At 43.0% G+C, this 7,916-nt stretch overlaps 1 pseudogene; it reads right to left on the bottom strand.

Annotated features, from left to right (window-relative positions):
* Window positions 1–266: 266 nt before the first annotated feature.
* On the bottom strand, window positions 267–6,361 carry LOC114613125 (annotated as a pseudogene).
* Window positions 6,362–7,916: the final 1,555 nt, after the last annotated feature.

Below are 7,916 nucleotides of genomic sequence, written 5' to 3'. Positions count from 1 at the left end.
GAACTGAATATAATGTAAATATAGTGTAAAGACTTGTACTGAGTTGTTTAGGGAACCGTGACAACTAAAATTACAGCCCATACATGTTCATTACAGATGCAATTTTCTTTCTGATATTTTAAGACTAATTGTTTTTGAAATTGTAATTCCATCATCTTCCCTTCTCTTTCCTTCTTCCAACCATTCCCATTCAACCCTTTGATTTTTTATTTTTTAGCTTACAGAAAGCAGTTTATTAACAGAAAATAATTTGAGAAGTCCTGTTCTCAGTGACCAAGACGACCCTCCTTCCTTCGAGTGCTGTCAGAGAGGATGGGGGTAACATCCTCCATCTGACCAGTCTTCATCTCAGACAGAGCAAGAGCTCTGAGGACTGACTGGGCTCCTAGTCCAGGGGTCTTGGTCTTGTTTCCTCCTGTGGCCTGGAGTTTGATGTGCAGGTCAGTGATGCCCAGCTCCTTGCACCTCTGGGCCACATCCTGGGCAGCCAACATTGTAGGAAGCAGGTGTGGCAGCCATTCCAAAATGGCGCCTGGGGCTAACACCTGACTTCCTCATACGCCCCTGAAGAAGCCACACCCACAGGCAATATTGTGCAGGCTCACTGCTATGCATAATCAGGCCATCTGCTACGTAGGGCAACGTCAGATCTTGCCATACCCACTGTCCTATCACATGCACTGACGTGGCAGGCTCTGATTGGAGAAGGCAGAGGGATTTAAGGGCGGTGGAGGAGAGGCTTGGGGGCTTTTTGAAGAATGTAAGGGTTCCTGAATAAACTGCGTTGGGAAGAAGAACTCCGTGTTTTGCCGTTTCTTTCCGAGGGTCGGAGTGGACAGCGACACAACATGGCTGCATATGAAGAGGACTCATCTCGGTCAGCCTTTACCTTCATTCCACCAGTCACTCAGCAGATGGTTTTCTTGCCAGAAAGATTGGTAACATGGACAAAGGTATCATTGAAGCATGCAAAGATGTGGCAGACACCAAATACATTCTCTCCTTCAGCCACCTGAGGTCCAAGGCTGATGACCTGTTCTTTTTAGTTTTTGTTTTTGTTTTTGTTTTTGTTTTTTGCCTTCTTTTCCTTCCCCTTTCGAGGTGCCATCTCTGAACATCATATCCAGAATCCTCCACCAGAAAACCTGATTTTTTAAAAACTAGTCAGTTAAAAGTCGTGGATGCAGATCCTAGGATATGGCAGACAGTGCTCAGGAACCCATAACCTCTTTCTTTCTGATCACACATGCTGTCTTCTGAATCTTTCTAAAGAGGTCAGTGTGTTAGAGGGGTGGAATTATTTGCAGCCTGTAGCAGGATTTACATAGAAAACAACCAAATGGGATTAGCACAAAGAGTGGGGAAAAAAAGAGGGAGAAATATAAAGAGATTGTCGAAGGCTCAATGGTTGCTGCCTCAATCTCTGTGCACCGTTATGATCCCTGCTTAGTTGATTCAGTGGATGGTATTCTCCTGGTGTCTCTGCATTCATGCTGTGGTTGCTTATCTTGGGATTTCTGTTGGACCCCTAACAATGGGAGTGTGGGTATCTCTGACTTTTTTGCCTGCTTACCAGTCCCTCTTCCTCCTATTGGGTTGTCTCATTCGACCTTGATATGAGGGTTTCTGCCTAGTCTTATTGCTTCTTGTTATGATGTGTTCAGTTGATATCACTGGGAGGCTTGCTCTTTTCCTAAGGGTTTGGAGGAGAGGAAGAGGGGTGCCAGAAGAGGGGAGAGAAGGGAGGCTGCAGTTCAGATGCATTGAAAGACAGAAAAAGAAAAAGAAAAGGAAAAAGAAAAAGAAATCAAGGGAAGGGATGCTTGGTGAGGTGGATTGGTGAAGAGAAACTGGAATTCATTTCTCTATACAAAATCGCTGCAATGCTTGTTCCCCAAGTCTTGAGTAAATATTCATATGTCTTCTCAAGGTTTCTGGAGTCAGATGTGAGGGCTATATAGAAATCACTCAGCTGTTCCCGGAAAACATCTGACACAGGCTGCAGAAGAGCAGTCACAACACAGGGCTTGCTCAAGGAAGAAACAGCCCTTCTCACGTTTCCGCAGCCTGTTCCAGGATAGCACATGTTATTTCATTTTCGTTTGTTGTAACTGTCATTTTAAACCTTTGGGTTCCCCTACATATGAGACTTCTAGATGTTATTTTTGCACTTTCAAAACTGCGGTTTCTGCCTGGAGATTGCATTCCAGTCTGTGATTGTAACCAACCAAACGGGCCTTGTGGAAAATACTGCTCTGTTCCACTTTTTTGTATCTGAGATGTACCCCCACAGAGCGTGCCTCTGATTCACACTGAGTGAAAAGATGAACAGTTTCACACCCGGGAGATCAAATTAACTAATGAGGTAAATCTGATATTCATGGGTGAACCACCACACAGTGTTTGAGAATTTGTCTGAAGGGGACTGTACAAAAGGCATTAGAGAAGTAAATTTCATTCTTGAGTTATAGGTGAACAACTCTTGAGACTGTGCCTGACTTAGAGGGGGCAGTAGGGTAGAAACCAGAAACCATGAAGTCTCCAGGCTCAGGGCAGCCTGCTCATTGGGTGAACTGCAGAGCTTTGACGAGCAGACCAGATGGGAGGATTGGTGCTCCCCAAGGTCACGCAGAACCCCAGGCTGACACAGCTTCAAAGTTTCAGCATGTAATTTTGTCTGTACTGTCAAAGAATGGTGGAAAAATGGGGAGGTGTCACAGGAGGGTGGGAGGCAACCAACCTGAAGGAAAAAAAGGTCACAGAGAAGGCAGCATGGTGTTAACGGCCTAGTGGGATAGTCGCAACTATTACTATATTGACACTTTCTGGAAGAGAACGTTGTGACATCACTGCAAGGAGTGCTGAGAGCTAGAGTCCAGCTGTGTGTGTGCTCAAAAGAGAGGATGTTGTACGCTCTCCACCACAGCCATTTCTCTGATCTGTTTTTATTGTTGTTGTTTGGTTTCGTTTTGCTTTGCTTTGCTTTGTAACACACTATTGTGTGCTGTGTAGCACACAAATGCAAACCGTTGTAGAAGCCCCACAGAAAGATGGCTGTGCTGTAAGGTGACTTCAAGTGCTATGACGGCAAGGATCACTGATCTCTAGCTTGATAAGACTATCACTCAAGGAGAGACTGATCGGCCAATTAAATGTGAAGAGGCAAAGACGATAATGACATGGATGTGGTTGTACAGCTTACAATGTACAGTCATCCACAGAAAATAAAGTTTGAAAATATAACAACAATAACAACAAATACTTTAGGTTACTGAAGAGATGGCTCAGCCATTGAGAAGACTTGCTACTCTTGCAGAGGAGCTAAGCTCAGTTCTCATGACCCAAATGGTTGCCCACAGACATCAATAAGTCCTTCCCGTTCTGGACACCTGGAGTGGTATACAGATAAACACGCAGGCAAAACAATCATACACGTAAATCTGAAAATAAAAGGTTTTTTAATTGGATATTTTATTTACATTTCAGATGTTACCCCCTTTCCCCATCCCCCCCACACCCAGAACCCCCCTATCCCATTCCCCCTCCTCTTGCTTCTATGAGGATGTGTCCCCACCTACCCACCCAATCCCACCTCCCCGCCCTCAAATTCCCCCACACTGGGGCATCCAGCTTTCATGGGACCAAAGACCTCCTCTCCTACCTATGCCCAACAAGGCTATCCCCCACTACATACACAGCTGGAGCCATGGGTCCCTATGTGATCCCAAGCTGGTGGTTTAGACCCTGGGAGCTCTAGTTGGTTGATATTGTTGCTCTTCTCATGGGGCCACAAACCCCTTCAGCTCCTTGACTCTTTTTTTTTTAATATATATAATTTTTTTTTTCAAATTGTAATTTATAATCATTTACACTGGGATTATAAACACAAAAAGCAGGACGTGGGGAAGGGGATGACACTGGAATGTGGGTGTTCAGGGGGAATACAGATATCTTTCAGAACAGGGTATTGTCTGGGTGAGGGTTCAGGGGATAGGTCACTATGACTCTGCCTATGATTCACTTGTCCTTATCTAAGTTGGTATTATCTGCCAAGGCTACCTATTTACAAGGTCTATGACTACTCAGGCTGGTAAATTGTCACAAAAACTGCCTGTTTACAATAGCTTATAGCCTAGGAGACTTAAAACACTTGCCTTTCAAATCACAGAAACAAACAAACCTTTTGTTATTCTACAGCCAGATTGAAGCATCCAGAGGGATTCAGCTCTTGATGACAAGGCAATGGGGCAGGAGTTAAACATTGTTTGAGTGCCATTAGTATTAATAACGGGCCAATTATAAACACCCTTTGAAAAGTTTAGATTTTCTTTAAATACGCTATGACTCCTTAATTAATAGCTATTAATACACCCCTCCCTGAATCCTGGGCTACTTTAAGTGTGGCACTACAAGCTAAGCAAGCAGCCGCACTACCCTCCTGCCACCCGACAGCTATGAAGCTTAAGGAAACCACACTACAACTACAGCTGTTTGCTTCCAAAACACAAGTATAGTTCAAGAAGGTACCAGGCCAGCCACAAGTTTGTCAAACAGCTACACACCCATTTCCACCAAAGAAGAAGGACTGTGATTGGTACAAATGCGGTCCTTCGTTTCCATAGAGGATTATCATGACTGGTGTAAACACCTTATTATGCCCTTTAAAGGCTATATGTATAAGGCTGATTGGCTAACTTTTTTTTAAACTTTTCTTTTTCTTTTTTTTAATTTATTTTTAAATCAAATCGTAATTTTTACTTATTCACACGGGAGTTATAAACACAAAAAGGCAGGATGTGGGGAAAGGGACAACACCGGAGAGTGGGTGTTGGGGGGGGTGTTACCTTTCAGAACAGGGTATCAGCTGGGTGGAGGTTCAGGGGACAGGTCACTATGACTCTGCCTATGATTCACTTGTCCTTATCTACATTGGTACTATCTGCCAAGGCTACCAATTTACAAGGTCTATGACTACTCAGGCTGGTAAATTTCCACAAAAGCTGTTTACATTAGCTTATAGCTATCTGTTTCAATGTTTTTCCACTGAGACCCAAGACTTGGTGTTAGTATACATGTATGACAGGCCTATTGCTGATTTTAGGCCTATGGCTGATTTTAGGTTTTCAGTGTGTAAGCAGGGCTGCCCCTGACATCTCCTCCCTTCTCTAAGTATAGAAGGGCTGTGGCAATTCTAATCTTGTGAAGGTGGGGATAGAGGCCTGACCTCCAGTAATTAAAGGGGACTTTGTAATGGCTCCAGTCCCCCTGTCATTGTCCAGTGAGGTATGAGGGCCATACCCATCCCGATGTCTTTTTCCTGGAGAGAGGATACTTTTGACATCAACCCCTGTGCAGTCAGGCTTGTCCTTCAGGGAACAGAGAGAGAGATTTTTAAGTTTTATTTATATTCCCTTGCAGTGCTTAGCCTCGCAGCCTAAGCAAGGATTCAGATCGCCAGTCAGAGGGGGTTCTGGGTGGCCCCTCTCTGCTTGATCTAGAGGCGGAAGTCCCCTCTTTTAGGTTGGGTGGAGATGGGTTTTGGGGACACCCTGGATAGAGTAAGAACCTCATCTTGAGTCTCGTGGTCCTCCATAGCTAACTTATGATATTGTATCTGAATAGATTTTGCTACCAAAGTATCTATCTGTTGTTTCGCAAAGTTAGTCAGCCTATTTAAGGCCCAGGGACCAAAAGAAATAAGCAAAAATAACCCAATTAATGGTTCCAAGATGGGAGGAAATAGGATTGACAACCATAGAGAGGTTGAAAATCAATTCTTGTACCAGCTCTCGTTTTTCTCTTTCTCTCTCTGTCTTTTCTCAGGGCCTTCTCTCACCTTTTTCATGCTCTCTTTAGCCATCCCTGTCTTGTCTATGTAAAAGCAACATTCTTCTTTAAGTGCTGTACATAGTCAAGAGCTGTATACAGTCTTTTCTATTGTAAAAGAGTAAGTCAAGTCCAATAAAAGTCCTTTGCAATTTTGGAGGGTCTCTTCAGACAGCAAAACGAGGGATTTCTTCAGATTAATGATGTCAGTTTCTAGCTGTTTGACGTTCTTGTCAATGGCCCATCAAAGGTCTGAGTAATATAAGTTTGGAGGCTAGCATCTGGATTAGAACTTCTAACAGCAGACATCACAGGTGATTCATTTTTACCTGGAAAGGAAAAAGAAGGGAATTTGCAGGGAGATTTCTCTTCCCTGGATATCAATTGTTATTCATCTTATTTATAGTTGGGCCTGGCTTTGTGGGGGTATCTATTTATTTCATTAATCTATTTGGCAGCCATTTAGCTGTGCCTTCTGTGGTATCAAACAGGCATACCAACCCTCAGACCCATAAGACAACTGGGTCCCGGTCATTCCCTTTAAGTGTAAGATGGTCCTTCCACACTGTGGCATAGTTTTTATTGGTCTCAGTGATGATTGGCTAACTTTTTAAGTTAAGCTTCTCTCAAATGTTTTGATTTTTTCCCCCTTGTCTTTTGATGTTCATCACTGCAGGATAAACTTGGAACATAAAGAGGAGATGGGAAAATTAGCAGCTAAACAGCAGCGATGGAGGCGACGGCAGGCAGTCGAGGGGTTGTGGAAAATGAAGGTAGCAGCATTAGTCAGTGATGACAGGGAGCGAAGAGTTCCAAAAAGTGACCAGTGTAGGGATGACAGGAAGCAGAGAAAGGAAGACAGGAAGACAGGATGTGAAAGGGAGGACAGAATCTTGAGAAGGCAGAGATCAGAGGCTGTGAAGAGCCAGATATGGGATCCTATGAGCCTGGGTTCCTGGTGATGATGATGATGATGATGATCATGATGATGGATGCCAACAATTTAAAAGCTGCCAAGTGACAGGGCCACTATGATTAAAACCAAGAGCAGTAAGCTTATACTTTCAGTACCTAGAGTCATTAGACTCTGCTTCTACCTAGAGCAACAAGTGTCTAGCTCTCAAGGTTTGCACTGTAAATCTCTGTGCCCTCCAGGCCAGATTCTGAGCTTTGTGCTTTCAAGACCCTACAACTCTTAGTGCTACAAAAACTCCTCCTGACCGTGTCTTCTATTTTGGGTAGGACAAAAGGGCCATATCCAGCTGACTGCAACAAGGTAAGTCTGGTTATGAATATAAATAAATAAGCAAACAAATGGACACTATATTATACTTATATATATTAAATATAATGTATATTCATTTATAAAGAAATAAAATAAAGTTAGGAAAAGAAACTGAAAATCACCTAAAATTTAGAGATCATCAGTACTAACATTTTGAGAGTAAGATACTTTAAAAGATACATTATTTTCCTAAACAAATAATTATCCTCTTCTTTTAATCTTCTAAGTCAGGTGTGATCTGAGCCATCAAGGCCTGTTTCATCTGCGGAGTATCCCCTGTCCCCTACGGGATCATGCATGAGTCCCAACAGAAATGCTACTCAAGAGACAGGGAGAGGCCCTGGGGTCTACAGTCATCTCTTCAGGTACTAAATATGCTGCCGAGACCTGGTCCTCAATTTGCCTCTCTGATCCCACTCTTAATAGTCAAGTCCAGCCTGAGATCATGCCCACTGCCAAAAGCTAAGAGTGCCCAGAAAGAGTGTCCAAAGCTTGTGTACAGCTCCATGGCCTTTTGAAATGTATATCCATTATTCCTATGTTTCTGGTTATTACATATATATAGATGTAGATAAGCAATACATATAGACATATATGAAGACATACACACATATACAATTACATATATAATCCATTTTTATACCTGTAGGTTCCTTATCAGTGAGTTCATCTGTCTTCAGACCAAAAACTATTTTCAAACAAGGTGCTAAGCAGATGGTTTATTTGTTAAAGTATTTGCTATGGAAGCATAGCAATATGAGTCTGAGCCTCAGCACCCAGCACCCATGTGAAAATAGCCAGCAAA

Source organism: Grammomys surdaster, unplaced genomic scaffold (genome assembly GCF_004785775.1).
Source record: "Grammomys surdaster isolate TR1022 unplaced genomic scaffold, NIH_TR_1.0 126189, whole genome shotgun sequence".
Taxonomy (NCBI): domain Eukaryota; kingdom Metazoa; phylum Chordata; class Mammalia; order Rodentia; family Muridae; genus Grammomys; species Grammomys surdaster.
This window is presented reverse-complemented; position numbering and strand designations above follow the sequence as displayed.